Source organism: Anomaloglossus baeobatrachus, chromosome 2 (genome assembly GCF_048569485.1).
Source record: "Anomaloglossus baeobatrachus isolate aAnoBae1 chromosome 2, aAnoBae1.hap1, whole genome shotgun sequence".
Taxonomy (NCBI): domain Eukaryota; kingdom Metazoa; phylum Chordata; class Amphibia; order Anura; family Aromobatidae; genus Anomaloglossus; species Anomaloglossus baeobatrachus.
Window position 1 is genome coordinate 734,592,802 of NC_134354.1, and position 16,206 is coordinate 734,609,007.

Here is a 16,206-nt window from a genome sequence, read left to right on the forward strand (position 1 = left end):
AAACAGCAAACCCGGGGTATCCCCCCGTACAGTGAGCCATTTACATAAATTGGTGATGGGGCATATACATGAACCCCGTAAAGGGCGCAATTTCACAGAACACCCTTTACCAAGTTGGTCCATTTTTGACCTACTAATAAATAACACAGCACAAGAGTCTGATACATTAACATCCTTCCTATATAAACCCGAGGTGTTGCACCGACTATGGGACAACAACTCGCTAATCCTAAGTGCTGCGAAGAAACAAATCACAAAAGCTGCACGAAATAAACATAACTCAAAATTATTAAAACAAACTTCATTCAACATAAACCATAACTTTTCTAATAGATTCACGGATATAGGCCTGCGGCGATCAGGCACAACACAACCTTTTTTACAACCCTTTAACGCCTGCCGAACCGCTAATAAGCTTAATAGAGATTCCTCACCATACAATTTCAAGAAAAAAGACACTCCACATAACGTTTTATACAAAAAGGCATAACGATAACCTAAACCAATATAAAAATTAAAAAAACCAAGTGCTGTAGACCCATCACACTTGTGGGGAAACAAATTCCTAGAACCACAAAATTGATTCCATGCAAACCAGGCAGCAGAGTAAGCTTTCCATGTCCCCGGTGCAATAGAATTCTTAATGGAAGCAGCTACTAATCTAAAATTGCCTTCCATAGCTGGGACGGGCATGAAGTCGGAAGGTGATCCATCTCTCTCGCACTCTTCCTGAATTCCTCTAACCGCTGAGAAGAGAGGTAAAGAACAGAAGCATTATTGCACTCTGGCACAAAACGAGCCTTTAACCAAATATTCCACCTCAAGCACAAGAGGACCAATTTACGTAACACGCCACCTAAAAACTTACACTTCACCGCCAAGGTGTTTAAAGCAAAAACCAAACCTTGACAATGTGATACGAAAATAATCCTCGTATTCGCTAGCTCCTTACCCCAGATATGCACTGAAACAAAAACCGGAAAAAGCTCCAATAATACCTGTTTCTCCAGCAAACCTTCCGACAACCAAGATGAAGGCCATGAAGAAAAGCACCAATGTGTACGAAAAATCGTACCGAACCCCACTTCCTTAGACACCTCTGTAAACCAAAGTAAATCCTGAGACAAGATAAACTCCTGCTGAACACAACTAATTCCGTTAAAACTTTCTAAAAATTCATACCAAATTTTTAAATCCATCCTCATCTCCCGCGAAATTCTGATATGTGAGCCTGAACACCTAACACCCTTAGTTGCGTCGTACAAACGCCTTGAAAACACTCTCCCCATTGGTAAAATTCTTAATGCAAAGTTCAAACTCCCCAGCAGAGATTGGAGCTCTCGCAGGGTACACTTTTTTTGCACTAAAAAACTCGCAATACAGCCCTTTAACTTCATAATCTTCTGGCTAGGGAGTCTCAATTCCATTTTATTTGAATCCAATACAATCCCTAGAAACTCAAGCTCTGTGCAAGGAAAAACTGTTTTATCATGAGCTAATGGGACCCCAAAAAATTCCATCAAACCCAAGAATTTATTCAATAATTGCAAACAACGACCCGATCTAGCAAAAAATAAAAAATCATCCAAATAGTGTAACATACCCCCCTCAGAAAACCCATCTTGAACTGCCCAATGCAAAAACGTGGAAAATGACTCAAAATAATAACATGATAACGAAAAACCCATAGGGAGGCACCTGTCAAAATAAAAAGAACCCTCAAAACAAAAACCCAAAGAATTAAAACCCAAGGGGTTAATTGGCAGAAGCCGGAAGGCAGACTTAATGTCTGATTTGGCCAGGAAACAATCCGGGCCAAACTTCCGTAGCAAATCCACAGCCTCATCAAAGGATGTGTAACTCACCGAAGATGCATTAGGATCAATAGCATCATTCAGTGAGCTACCTGTTGGATAAGACAGGTGATGTATGATCCTAAAAGAATTAACCTCCTTCTTGGGGACAACCCCCAAAGGTGAAATTCTAAAATTCGTAAACGGAGGAAATTCAAAAGGACCAGACACCCTGCCTAGCAACATCTCCTTTTTAATATGCGTCCTGACCACTTCTTCATGACTATCAACAGATTTTAAATTCTTAGTCACATTACAACCTATACCCTCAAAAGAAGGTACAGGAAAACCCGACTGAAACCCACTATGAACCAGAGCTGCTTTCGGCCTGTCTGGAAAACGGTCTAGCCATGGGACCATTCTTTCCAGGCTCACTGGAGTCTGAGCCTTTGAAAAACTGCTCCCTAACACCAGATAGCTGTACCGTGGACTGACCATGCTTTTTAAAGCATTTAAACAGGGGGTGAGCCCCGCTACAAAACGAGCACTCATGGCGAAAGCGACAGTTACCCTGCCACCTGCATGAGGACTCATTGAATGCAAAGCAAACCCCTTTTTTAGAATTGACATTCACTTGCTGTCTGTGAGGGATCTGTCGCTGAGGCAGCATTAAATTCAGCCATAATCCGACATCCTTTACACCCCACTTGACCGCAGGGTGAACAGCCAATTTCTGCCTGAACGACTCATCGTAATTCAGCCAGGCTAAGCCGCCAAAATTACGATAAGCCTCCAGTATACAATCCTGATGTTGAAACAGGCCGCTACACAACTTTGGAAACTTCTCCCCAAGAACTGCAGCATAAATGGAGAAAGCCTGCAACCATAAATAAAATGATTTAAAATTATTTTTTCTCTCTGATTCAATCTCCTGTTTACCCTCAGGTTTCTCCACTTTATGCTGCAGCTCCCTAGCCACAGGCAAAAGAGAAAAGATCTCTACATATTCTTGTCTCCAATTTTTTTTCCTTAATGGAAGCACTGAGATGAAAGCCCAAAGGGGAAACATCACATGTCAGTGCTTCCTTTAAATGAGGTTCCGCCACCCCAGGGAACCTGTCCTGAATAGAAACTTCAGCAACAGGTGCCTGGGGTAGCACTACATAGCCCCCAGGTAGCTCAGACAGAGTCCTAATGACAATGTCCTTTACACAATTATCCCTAACAATGGGTGCTCCAGCAAGGGGGCTCTCACCATGTCCTCCGCTCTTTGGTCCATCCATCGCGCTGTAGAGAGGTTGACGATCTCCACTTGCCGCGACGTCCTCTTCAGATTCTTCAGTCGAGCTCCAGACCAGCGGAGCTCTTTTGCAATGGGGCCGGCGGCGCGTACAGGCCTGTAAGCGACCCAGGATCTCTGTTGTGACCGGCCACAGCAGCCGGAGCGGAACCCCCGGCAGCGACTTCCGGAATAATCGCCCGCCGGGCATTCTGGGAGTCGCGTCCTGATGACACAGCCAAATCTTGTCGGCTTCTTGGGCGGTCTCGCGATGCTCCGGTCCCTCCTCTTGACGGAACTCCCGCCTCTCGCGATGTCTCCGACGGCTTCCTCTCCGCACCGCGCCGACCGCGAGCAGATGCCGACCTCTTCCTCCCTCCGCCGGACCGCTGGGAACAGGACTCAGGCGGTGAGTATACTTGGCTCTTCTTCCTCTTCTTCCGCAGGGATCTCCGGACCTCTTCTCCCTCTCCAGACTGCAGAAGCTCTCCCCTCGTCGCAGGGACACCAGCGGGAGCCAGGGCAGGATCCAGGACCACTTCGGCGGCTTCGTTCACCGGCGCCAGACACTTCCTTAGCCATTCCTTGCCGTCCGCTGCGCCGACCCGAGCCATCATCTTCTCCAGGAGCGACTCCATCTGGATTCTTCTTTCTTCACAGCTGGAAACTGACACAGCTGGCTCACAGCTGGCTCCTTATAAAGGTAAGATTCCCGCACTTTTACTCTGTCCACCAATGACAAACTTTAAAAAATAGCACGCAGCAGGCTAGCCAATCCCATAGCCTGCTCGCGTTACTCACAGAGGGCAGATTAACCCTATAACTCCCAAACCATAGTATCTTCTATTATAACCACGCAGCAGGCTGACCAATCACAGCAGCCTGCTCGTGTTACCACATGAAGGGTATTAACCCTAAACATCCCATATTGCATTTAGTACTGTTGAATGCCACAGCCCTGCACCTGTAGCCCACAAAAATTAAACTCCAGAGGCCCATGCCACCATGTAATCACCAGGCTATGCGCTGCTGGTGATTATACATTACACCAGCTGAAATCTGACAGTAATTAGAAAGCAATCCTGCTACTTAGGGAAAACTAGAATCATAGAATGGTATCCTAAATCATCCCAGTTATATTTTTATCCAGTTTCTGCTTGAAGATTTCCATTGATGGAGATCTCACTGCCTCCGGTGGCCACCTGTTCCACTATCTGACTGTCCTCACTGCCTCCCATGGTAGCCTGTTCCACTCCCTAACTGCCCTCACTACCTTCCGCGGTAGCCTGTTCCACTCTCTGATTGCCCTCACTACCCCCTTTGGTTGCCTGTTCCACTCTCTGACTGCCCTCACTACCTTCCGCGGTAGCCTGTTCCACTCTCTGATTGCCCTCACTACCCCCTTTGGTTGCCTGTTCCACTCTCTGACTGTTGTCACTGTCAGAAAGTTTTCCCTAATGTCTAATCTGAATCTCCTTCCTTTTAGTTTCATCCCATTGCTTCTTGTACTTCCTTGTGCTAATGACAATAGGGTGGTTCCCTTTGCACTGTGACTACCTTTCAGATATTTGTAGACTGCTATTAAGTCTCCTCTCAGCCTTCTCGTTTGCAAACTAAATATTCCTAGTACTTTTAGCCGTTCTTCATATGACATGGTTTGTAGACCTTCTACTATCTTGGTTGTTCTTCTCTTGACTTGCTCCAATATATTGATGATTTTCTTGACTTGGGGCGCCCAGAACTGTACACAGTATTCCAGGTTGGGTCTGGCTAGGGCAGAGTATAGGAGAATAATTACCTGTCTTGACCTAGATTCATACTTGTCTTGATACATCCCAGAATTTTGTTGGCCTTTTTAGCTGCAGCTCCACACTGTTGACTCATGGTGAATCTGGGATCTACTATTATGCCCAAGTCCTTTTCCCCAGTGCTATCTCCTAGATCTATTCTTCCCATACTATATATGTTTTTTACATTTCTTTTACCCAGATGTAGGACTTTGCATCTGTCTATGTTAAACACCGTTCTTTTCTCCTTGGCCCATTGTTTGAGTGTGTCTAGATCCTTTTGAATATGCTCTCTTTCCTCTCTAGTGTTTTCTACTCCTTCTATCTTAGTATCATCTGCAAATTTTATGAGTTTCCCAATAATTCCGTTATCCAGATCATTTATAAAGATATTAAACACCACTGGCCCCAGGACAGAGCCTTGCGGCACCCCATTTTTAACTTTCTTCCAGGTTGATGTGTAGCCATTTAGTATTACTTTTGTGCACGATCATTAAGCCAGTTGTGAATCCATCTAACTGATTATTTGTCAATTCCATACTTGATCATTTTTTCAATAAGGATGTAATGTGATACTTTATCGAATGCCTTACTGACGTGTGCTTATGATACAGCTCCTCTTTCAGTTGAGACACAGCTCTTTGGAGCTGTTTCTTCAGACTTCCGCCTGTTGTGACACGTGACTAGAACAAGTTATCATTTGCATTACAAGATGGAGGTCATTTTATGGAAATTTTTGGACAAACCCTTTAATGGCTGTCTGAAGAAAGTCCTGCCACTTGGGAACACAAATCATCAATGTTTAATTTTAGAGCTCCAAATCCTTATAAAACTTTCTTTTTGGCCAGACAATTCCTTAAGGTATAGAATTTATTAATGATAGAAATAGGTTCTAGCTATTTTGGGATACATAAAAATGTGATATTTGCCCTGCAGTATGACACTGTTGTAGAGGCTCCTTGGTGAATTTCAATGTGATGATATCATCCGATTATACAGTTCAGTTACTGCTGTACTCACAAGGACATCAATGCACCATTACAGGCTGAAAAAATACTTTCTAGAATGCCAGAACAATAATCCACATTTTGTAAATAACTATGTGGAAACAATCTTGCAATATATAGTATTTATAGACCATGGCAGTTAACCTATTACTTCTACTTCTTAGATCACCACAATTCACTACTACTCATAAGTCACAATGGTCATTGATGGGTAAGGGAGTTAGTGAAGTAGAAGACACATTTAGCTAAGCAGAGAACACATACAGCTAACCTCTCAGAAACATCCCCAGCTGGGGCATAACTATAGTAGGAGCAGGGATTGTATTCGCATCTTGGCCTTCGAGCTTTGGAAGCCCAAAAGATGCCTTTAGCCCATATGAGAACAGTTCTATAAAAGACTCATGATAGTTGAGTGCTCTTTTGGAGATTTTGCAAGTTACAAGTTACATGACTGTTCCCAAGTTGAATTTAATTGAAAAAACTTTGATTAATATGTCAATTAGTGATGGAGAGTGTAAAGGCCGCTTTACATGCTGCAACATCGCTCAAGCGATCTCGCTGGGGTCACGGAATTTGTGACGCACATCCGGTCGCTTTAGCGATGCCATTGCGTGTGACACCTATGAGCGATTTTGCATCGTCGCAAAAACGTGCAAAATCGCTCATCGGTGACATGAGGGTCCATTCACGAATATCGTTGCTGCTGCAGTAACGATGTAGTTCATCATTCCTGCGGCAGCACACATCGTTCTGTGTGACACCGCAGAAATGAGGAACCTCTCCTTACCTGCATCCCGCCCGCAATGCGGAAGGTGGGCGAGGTGTTACGTCCCACTCATCTCCGCCCCTCCGCTTCTATTGGGCGGTGGTTCAGTGATGCTGCTGTGACATCGTTGTGACGCTGAGCAAACCGCCCCCTTAGAAAGGAGGCGGTTCGCCGGTCACAGCAACGTCGCAGGGCAGGTAAGTAGTGTGATGGGTCCGCGCAATGTTGTGCGCCACGGGCAGCGATTTTCCCGTGTCGCACAACTGATGGAGGTGGGTACCCATGCTAGCGATATCGGTCACGATATCGCAGCGTGTAAAGCGGCCTTTAGGCTTGAGTAATGACAAGACTCCTTGCTGCTCTTGGCTTAACTGGTGGCTACGAAAAATTCTCCAAGCCTACAGAAAATGCTGAAGCTGGTAAGTAATGTACTCTGAAAATCAGTCTCAAATATGGTGGAAAGACTGTTGTCAGATTATGACATTTAAAGGGTTTGTCCACTACTTTTACATTGATGGCCTAGCCTTAGGATAAAGGCCCCGTTACACGCAACAACGTCTCTAACGATATATCGCCGAGGTCACGTATTCCGTGATGCACATCCGGCATTGTTAGTGACGTTGTCGCGTGTGACAGCATGGAACGAGCGTTAACCTTTTCGTCCATCGTTGACACGTTACTTTTTAAAAAATCGGTGATTGTTGAGCACGCAGGTTGTTCATCGTTCCCGAGGCAGCACACATCGCTACGTGTGACACCTCGGGAACGACGAACTGCAGCTTACCTGCGGCCACCGGCAATGCAGAAGGAAGGAGGTGGGTGGGATGTTACGTCCCGCTTATCTCCGCCCCTCCGCTTCTATTGGGCGGCCACTTAGTGACGCCGCTGTGACGCCGCACGAACCGCCCCCTTAGAAAGGAGGTGGTTCGCCGGCAACAGCGACGTCGCTAGGTAGGTAAGTCCGTGTGACGGCTTCGAACGATATTGTGCGATTTGCCCGTGACGCACAAACGATGGGGGCGGGAGCTTTCACCAGCAATATCGCTAGTGATATCGCTGCGTGTAACACCCCCTTAAGTCATCAATGTCTGATTGGCTGGGGTCCGACATGCTGCACCCCCGCCGATCAGCTAATCTCGGCCCCAGCGGCAGCACCAGGTAGACAGAAATGCTCAGTTACGGCGCTGATCCGTCTTCTGATAGTGGCCGCAGCCGGGTACTGCACATCCGCCTCCCAAATCTAATCAATAGGAGGCGGATGTGCAGTACCAAGCCACTATCAGAAGACAGAGCAGTGTCGGAACTGAGCATGGCTGGCTGCCTGCTGCGGCCGCCGGGGCCGAGAACAGCTGATCGGCAGGGGGTGCAGCGTGTAGGACCCCGGCTGATCAGTCATTGATGACCTATCCTAAGGATAAGCCATGAATGTCAAAGTAGTAGACAACCCCTTTAACATCTCAGTCTCCTGTATTAATTAGATTTTTTTGTAAAATACATTTAGCTGTATACATTTTTAAGAAACAGAACCTTCACATTTGTTTGGACCACAAATGTGGATGATTTCTTCTGATGCATCCAGTTTTTGCTGTCTATCACAAGGTTTATATTTTTCATTGAACTTTATTACAGTTTCTTTGGCTGTAAAGTGCTATTTATGTCCATTTTGTGACAACTATGTTTTCTATAGGAGTTTTGTTTTTTAGTTCTTAACACAGATATGAACTTGGCCATAGCATTATTTAAAGAGGACCAACCACCAGGATTTTCATATATAAAATAAAGCCAGTTGTTTACTGGCACTATCATGCTGATTCTATACATACCTTTAGTTCTGAGATCGGATGCATACTTTCTGAAATATAGGCAAGTAAAGTTTGTGAAATGCACTGTCACTTGATTGATAGGTGCTGCAGAATATCTAAAATGTGGGTCGGATTTTGCTAGTTATTCCTGCCCCTGTCTGCTGCCTGTCCTTCCTCCCACCTTCCTCCCACTGTAATAACAGAAACAGGGGGAGGAAGGACAGGCAGGCAGACAGGGGCAAGAATAACAAGTAAAACCCGACCCACATATTAGATATTCTGCAGCACCTATCAATCAAGTAACAGTGCATTTTACAAACTTTACTTGCCTATATTTCAGAAAGTATACATCCGATCTCACAACCAAAGGTATGCTTAGTATCAGCATGATAGCGCCAGTATAGCACTGGCTTTAGATTATATATGAAAATCCTGGTGGTTGGTCCTTTTTAAGTAAAATAATGACATAACAGAAGCAGTCAACAAGTAATCAATAAAATATAGTTCTAGACTAAGGATGGATCTATCCCATCACCTGGCATGTACCACTCTCTGTACTGGAGGACGCCGCCACCTCCAGGTGATGAAGGCAGAATTTGTATGTGGATCTGTAGAGGCCTCCAAATAGGAACAGCCATCTCATGGGGGGAAAAGTGGTGGCAGGTCCTTATTAAAGGGGTTTCATGAGAATATTACAATAATAACAAAAGTGGTAAAAAGTTCCAGGGTATTGTCATGTCACCCGCTGTGATGCATTTTGAAAATGAGAAGTAGTGGCTGAATATTGAAGAGATCCACTTGATTCAATTTTTGCCCTTTCATTTTTTCCTCCACTTCATTCAAACGCCCAAAAACTTTTTTTAGTTTTCTATTGTCATAGCCATACGAGACTTTATTTTTTGTGAGTTGTATTTTTTATAGACCACCATTTCTTTTACCAAATAAAGAACTGGAAAACTGGGAAAAAAATTACAAGTTTGGTGAAATAGTAAAAAAACCAACAATTGGGCCATAGTTATTTGGCTTTGTTTTTATGGCGCTAATCACTGACCAAACAACATGATTCTTCAGGACAGTACAGTTAATTCCAAACATCCACTAATTTGCCCTGATCTAATCTAGTCCCTTTCTGCCCTTCAAAAAATTTACTTCCAGTTCTTGTCCCCTGTACCTGTATAAATTCTTACCGACGGGTTCATGCAGCTGCTTTTGAATACCCTATTAAATCGATGGCTGGACCATATATGATAAGCTTTTCTCCCCCCCATTCACCTTCTGTGCCTCCCCTATTCCCTCATAGACTGTAAGCTTACGAGCAGGACCCTCACTCCTCCTGGTATCTTAATTTTGTTATTTTGTATTGTCTCATATTGTCTGTACATGTCCCCTCTTAATTGTAAAGCGCTGCGGAATATGTTGGCGCTATAGAAACAAAACATATTATTATTATTATTATAATTTAGTGGTTAAATAAATTCTAAACTTTGTAAAAAACCAAACTTGGTATATGTCGCCATTTTCTGAAAGCCAGAATTTTTTAATTTTTCCTTTGATGCAGCTATGGGAGGGCTTGTTTTTGCATTATTTTCAGTATTTTTCGGCTTAGAAAATGCACTGGATTAGAAGACATACGCCAAATTTAAAGGAAAAAAAAGCAAAAAAAACCTAAATATATGGGGTCTATCTTATAATCTGGTGGTGTCTTACTAGGAGCGGGTGGCAGCGGTGGTGGAGCGGGGTCACAGGATGCAGGAGCAGTGGTGGAGCAGGGCGATGCTGCAGGTGTTGTGGCAGACGTTCCAGATATTCGTTTCGGGCGCAGTGAGGCAGGTAATTCCCAGAAACTGTCGGCAGTGCGAGTTTCAAAGAAATAGTGCCTGAAGTCAGCACGTGCGCAGATTGGGCTCTTGTCTCAAGATCTCATCTACGCACGCACCACCACCGGATGCTATTTTCCTTACGTACGCTGCTGGCAGATTAATGGGCTGGAAGAGACATGTGCCCAGGTGAGATCTTGAGCCAAGAGCTCCATTTGTGCACGTGCCGACTCCGGGCGCCATTATTTGAAGTCCACACCACTGACAAATTCAGGATGGTGCTGCACCTCCAGCACAGGGCCCGCAGTCCCAACAGAGCACAGCACAGCACCCGCGGCCCAGAGCCCCAGCACAGCAGAGCGCCAATGGTCTACAACCCCAGCACAGCGCCCATGGGCCACAGCCCGCAGCCCCAGCACAGTACAGCATCCATGGCCTGCAGCCCCAACACAGCACAGTGTCCATGGCCCTCAGCGCCAGCACAGCAAAGAGTCCACGGGCCACAGTCCGCAGCCCCAGCACAGCACAGCATCCGCGGGCCACAGTCCGCAGCCCCAGCACTGCACCTGCAGCATTGCACCTGCAACCCCTCTCCACCGCCCCTGGTAGGCAACATTTGGCTTATAAGACGCACCCCTCATTTTCCTCCCAAATTTTTAGAAGGAAAAGTACGTCTTATAATCCGAAAAATATGGTATGTATGCAGCATATATTACAACATGTTTTAGTATTAGATAAAGAAATATAACTAAACAATCATTAAAAATGCAAAAAAAAAAATAAGTTTATTCAACGTGTGACTGACTGCAGTTATAACTCCTATGCTGATACATGTAGTTCAACAAATAGCTGGAGGCACAAATGCTCATGTATATGAGTACAGTATAACGCTCCAAAAAGACATAATATGATTCCATGCTGGAATATTTTATATTAATGAAGTCAAATACCTATAATACAATACTATATATAGACTATATAAATATATATAAAAGACATTGCAGTTAATGTAAAGGTAACTAACCTCTGATTTTTGTAGCTCAGTTTCCTGTAGATCGTATTGATAAAAAATAAAAAGTTTAGGAAAGTTTACTGCAGAGTTTCTGTCTTGAAGTTCTCCTCCGCCTCCAGACCGGGAGTGGAAGATATTTTAAGACAGGCCAAATATCACAGAGGCAAAATGTATTCACATGTTTGGCTGTGTCGCACATTCCAGCCCACTGCAGCCACATACTCTGCTAATTTTACCCTCTCGTATTGTAGCTGACTACTTCGCTCTGCATCTACAAGCCTCTGGAAGAATAAAGAAGAGGAAATGACAGCCGACGTCAGATTCATTGATGCAAATGCATTTTGCTACACAAAGAACATTTACAAAAAAAATGTTTCAAGCCATCGGGACATAAGAGTCAGCGGAGAGACGGGAAGTGGAAAATGAATTTTGTAAGATCGTAATAAATGCAGGTTTCTGAAATAAACATAGCACTCTGCAAATCTCAGGGAAGAATCTGACATTGTCAAAAGGAACTTTTCAGAACAAAAAGGCTGGATCCAAGCGAATAGAGATGGTAGCGATATATATATATTTTGAGGCACAAAAAAATAAAGAGAAACCCGTAGTTTTTTTTAAGAGGTCTCAGGTTTACTGTGGTTTTTCATGTTTTTTTCCCCCACACTTTTTTTAGTGACTTTTGACTTGACAATGTCAAGTATTGGGCAAGTTGCGTGAGCAATTTGAACCAAAGAAGTGACATAACCCGCCCTTTTTCTTTATCATGGCAGGTCTAGTCTAATGGACATCGCTGGTCTTGATCCGGAGCCTAAGGGGTGCTTCACACATAGCGAGATCGCTACCGAAATCGCTGCTACGTAACGGTTTTTGTGACGCAGCAGTGACCTCATTAGCGATCTCGCTGTGTGTGACACTGAGCAGCGATCTGGCCCCTGCTGTGAGATCGCTGCTCGTTACACACAGCCCTGGTTCGTTTTCTTCAAAGGCGCTCTCCCACTGTGAAGCACACATCGCTGTGTGTGACAGCGAGAGAGCGACGAAATGAAGCGAGCAGGGAGCAGGAGCCGGCATCTGGCAGCTGCGGTAAGCTGTAACCAAGATAAACATCGGGTAACCAAGGGAAGCCCTTTCCCTGGTTACCCGATATTTACCTTCGTTACCAGCCTCCGCCGCTCTCGCTGCCAGCGCCGGCTCCTGCTCTCTGCACATGTAGCTGCAGTACGCATCGGGTTAATTAACCCGATGTGTACTGTAGCTAGGAGAGCAAGGAGCCAGTGATAAGCAGTGTGCGCTGCTCCCTGCTCTCTGCACATGTAGCTGCAGTACACATCGGGTTAATTAACCCGATGTGTACTGTAGCTAGGAGAGCAAGGAGCCAGTGCTAAGCAGTGTGCGCGGTTCCCTGCTCTCTGCACATGTAGCGACGTTATGATCGCTGCTGCGTCGCTGTGTTTGACAGCTAAGCAGCGATCATAACAGCGACTTACAAGGTCGCTGTTACGTCACAGAAAATGGTGACGTAACAGTGACGTCGTTGTCGCTGTCGCTATGTGTGAACCCAGCCTTAGCTATCCATGTGATTGCCGTCCCTCTTCTTGCTTCGCGTGGATGACGTGTCCTACGTGATCCATAGTGTCTTCCATTGTGCGCCTACGTAAGGGCAATTCTTTCTGACCTGCTGTGGGCAGATCAAAGTATTGTAGTGCGCATGCGCAGGCGGTCTTTGACCTTTCCTCACACCTGCGTATTACAGTACTTTGCTCTGCCCGCAACAGGCCAGAGAGAAGTGTGTATGCGCAGGAGAGCAATCGAGGACACTGTGTAAATGATGCAGGATGCATCATCCACACAGAGCAGGGAAGGAGGACGTCGATCACAAGAAGAGAGGAAGCACCAATTAGACCGGACCGCCCCGCAGGTGAGTATAATAAAAGCTGTATTTTTATGTTATACAGATTGGCCTGGGCACTTATATACAGCATTCTAGAATGCTGTATATAAGGGCTTACTGGTCGTGGCCGCAGTTTACATGGGACAAATCTGTTGTTAAAAAACATTCCGTTAGTTACCGCCCACTGTTCCAATCCATCTAAATTACTTCTCTGTCTTCTTTAGTATTAGCTATCCCTCCTCACTTTGTGTTATCAGCAAATTGAATCAGTTTACCCTCAATTCCTTCATCTAAATCATTGATAAAGATGTTGAACAACACAAGTCCCAGGACTGAGCCCTGTAGTACCCCACTTGAGGTATTCTTCCAACTGGATGTACAGCCAATTATGACTACTCTTTGGATCTGATCACTAAGCCAGTTATGAATTCACCTAATAGTTGGCTTGTCCATTCCTTATTTGTTCATTTTATCAATAAGAATGGAATTAGATACCTTGCCAAATGCTTTGCTGCAGTCAAAATATACTAAATCTACTACATTTTCCTGATCCACGCAGTCAGTGATCCTGTCATAGAAGGAAATTAAATTAGTCTGACATGACTTATTAGTTACAAACCCATGCTGGCTCTGGTTAATCACTTCATTCTTATCGAGGTACTTGCATACATGTTGTTTAATAATTTGTTCAAAGATCTTTCCAGGTATAGAAGTCAGGCTCACAGGCCTATAGTTCCCTGGGTCCACCTTCTTCCCCTTTTTGAAGACAGGGAGAACATTTGCTCTTCTCCAGTCTTCTGGGCCTTCTCCTGTTCTCCAAGAATTTTCAAGCATTATGGAGATGGGTTCAGAAATTTCCTCAGTTATCTCCTTCAGTACTCTGGGGTGTAATTAATATGGGCCTGGAGACTTGAATTAATTTATGTTAGCTAAAGGCCCCGTCACACTAAGCAACATCGCTAGCAACGTCGCTGCTAACGAACAACTTTTGTGACGTTGCTAGCGATGTTGCTGTGTGTGACATCCAGCAACAACCTGGCCCCTGCTGTGAGGTCGTTGGTTGTTGCTGAATGTCCTGGGCCATTATTTAGTTGTTGCTGTCCCGCTGTGAAGCACAGATCGCTGTGTGTGACAGCGACAGAGCAACAACTAAATGTGCAGGCAGCAGGAGCCGGCTTCTGCGGACGCTGGTAACCACAGTAAACATCGGGTAACCAAGAAGCCCTGTCCTTGGTTACCCGATATTTACCTTTGATACCAGCCTCCGCCGCTCTCACTGCCTGTGCTGCCGGCTCCTGCTCTGTGCACATGTAGCTGCAGCACACATCGGGTTAATTAACCCGATGTGTGCTGTAACTAGGAGAGCAAGGAGCCAGCGCTAAGCATTGTGCGCTGCTCCCTGCTCTGTGCACATTTAGCTGCAGCACACATCGGGTTAATTAACCTGATGTGTGCTGTAACTAGGAGAGCAGGGAGCCAGCGCTAAGCATTGTGCGCTGCTCCCTGCTCTCTGCACTGTAGCTCCGTGCGGTGGGGGCTGGGACACTGGTTGCTGGTGAGCTCCAGCGATCCCTGCCAGGTCAGGTTGCTGGTGGGATCGCTGGAGCGTCGCAGTGTGACATCTCACCAGCAACCTCCTAGCAACTTACCAGCGATCCCTATCGTTGTTGGGATCGCTGGTAAGTTGCTTAGTGTGACTGGACCTTAAGTATCACTATCACTATCTCTCTGTCTAGCTACTCACTATCTCTCTGTGTATAAATAGCCTGGTTTCTTCTATCCCTTCAATAGTATAGTGAACATCAGTTGATGTTACATTTACTTTCTGAGAGAAAACAGATACAAAACAGGAACTTAAAAGTTCGGTCTTCTCTACATCATTTTTTACAACTTCATCATTTTCATTCTGTAAAAGTCCTATAGTATCCTTTACTTTTCTTTTACTTTTTTGACATACACCCCAAATCCTTTTTTTATTGCTTTTGACCTCTCTTGCTAACCTTAATTCATTATCAGCTTTAGCTAATTGGATGCGTGCCCTGCAGGTTCTGCAGCCTGCATTATATTCTTCTTTAGATATGCCCCCATCTTTCCATTTGATAAACATTTCTTTCTTTTAGGCATATGTTTAAGTTCTGTGTTCATTCATTAAGGTCTCCTTAAATGCTTACTATTCTTTGCTCTTTTAGGGATTGTTAATGATTGTGCTTTTAGAATCTCATTTTTCAAAATTTCCCATCCTTCCTCGACATTTCTGTCCTTAAGGACTTCCAACCATTGGATCCATCCTATCCTCTTTCTGAGTCCCTTAAGTCTGTCTTTCTAAAATCCAACAATAAAGTCTGAGTCTTCACAGGTCTTCCTCTTCTAGTTAACCAAAATTCTATGATAGCATGATCGCTGCCTCCCAGGGTCCCAGTCACCCTTAAGGGTACTTTACATGCTGCGACATCGCTAGCGATCTCGTTAGCGATGTGAAATTCCAGATCGCAAGTGCGATCTTTCGAGATCGCACATGCGTAAAATGACCTCTAGCGATGTCGCAGCATGTAAAGCACCCTTTACATCCTCAACAATTTCCTCCCTATCTATAAGGATTAGATCTAAGCAAATCTCTTTGTGTTGTCCTCTACCTTTTGGAAGATAAAGTTGTTAGCAGAGGATAAGAATGCACTGGACCTGTTACTTTTGTCTAAAGACCCAGTCACACACAACGACTTACCAGCGATCCCGAAAACGATGCGACCTGATAGGGATCGCAGGTAAGGCGCTGGGAGGTCGCAGGTGAGATGTCACACAGTCAGATCTTACCAGCGATGCAGGAACAATACAGGTCGCAGTAGTGACCTGTATAACGATCTCAGCAGTCACTGTGACCCTGTCACATAGTGTCAAACACAGCGATGTGTCCTGCCCCGCAGGACATCGCCTTTGAAGAAAATGGCCTTGACCATTCTGCAACGATTAGCGATCTCACAGCAGGGGCCTGATCGCTGGTAGGTGTCACACATAACGAGATCGCTAACGGGAGCTACTGCGTCACGGAAACCAT

General features: G+C 44.9%; 1 protein-coding gene across 2 annotated transcripts in view; it reads right to left on the bottom strand.

The window, feature by feature from the left end:
- The window catches only part of SGCG (sarcoglycan gamma), a 383,560-nt gene that overhangs the window by 268,669 nt on the left and 98,685 nt on the right, over positions 1–16,206 (bottom strand). The window contains exon 1 of one of the 2 annotated variants that reach the window (XM_075337389.1): positions 11,276–11,386. The exons of the other annotated variant lie outside the window; for it this stretch is intronic. The gene's annotated coding sequence lies outside the window, so the exon portion shown is untranslated. Of the gene's footprint in view, positions 1–11,275; positions 11,387–16,206 lie in introns of those variants that run through there. 2 annotated transcript variants of the gene reach the window in all.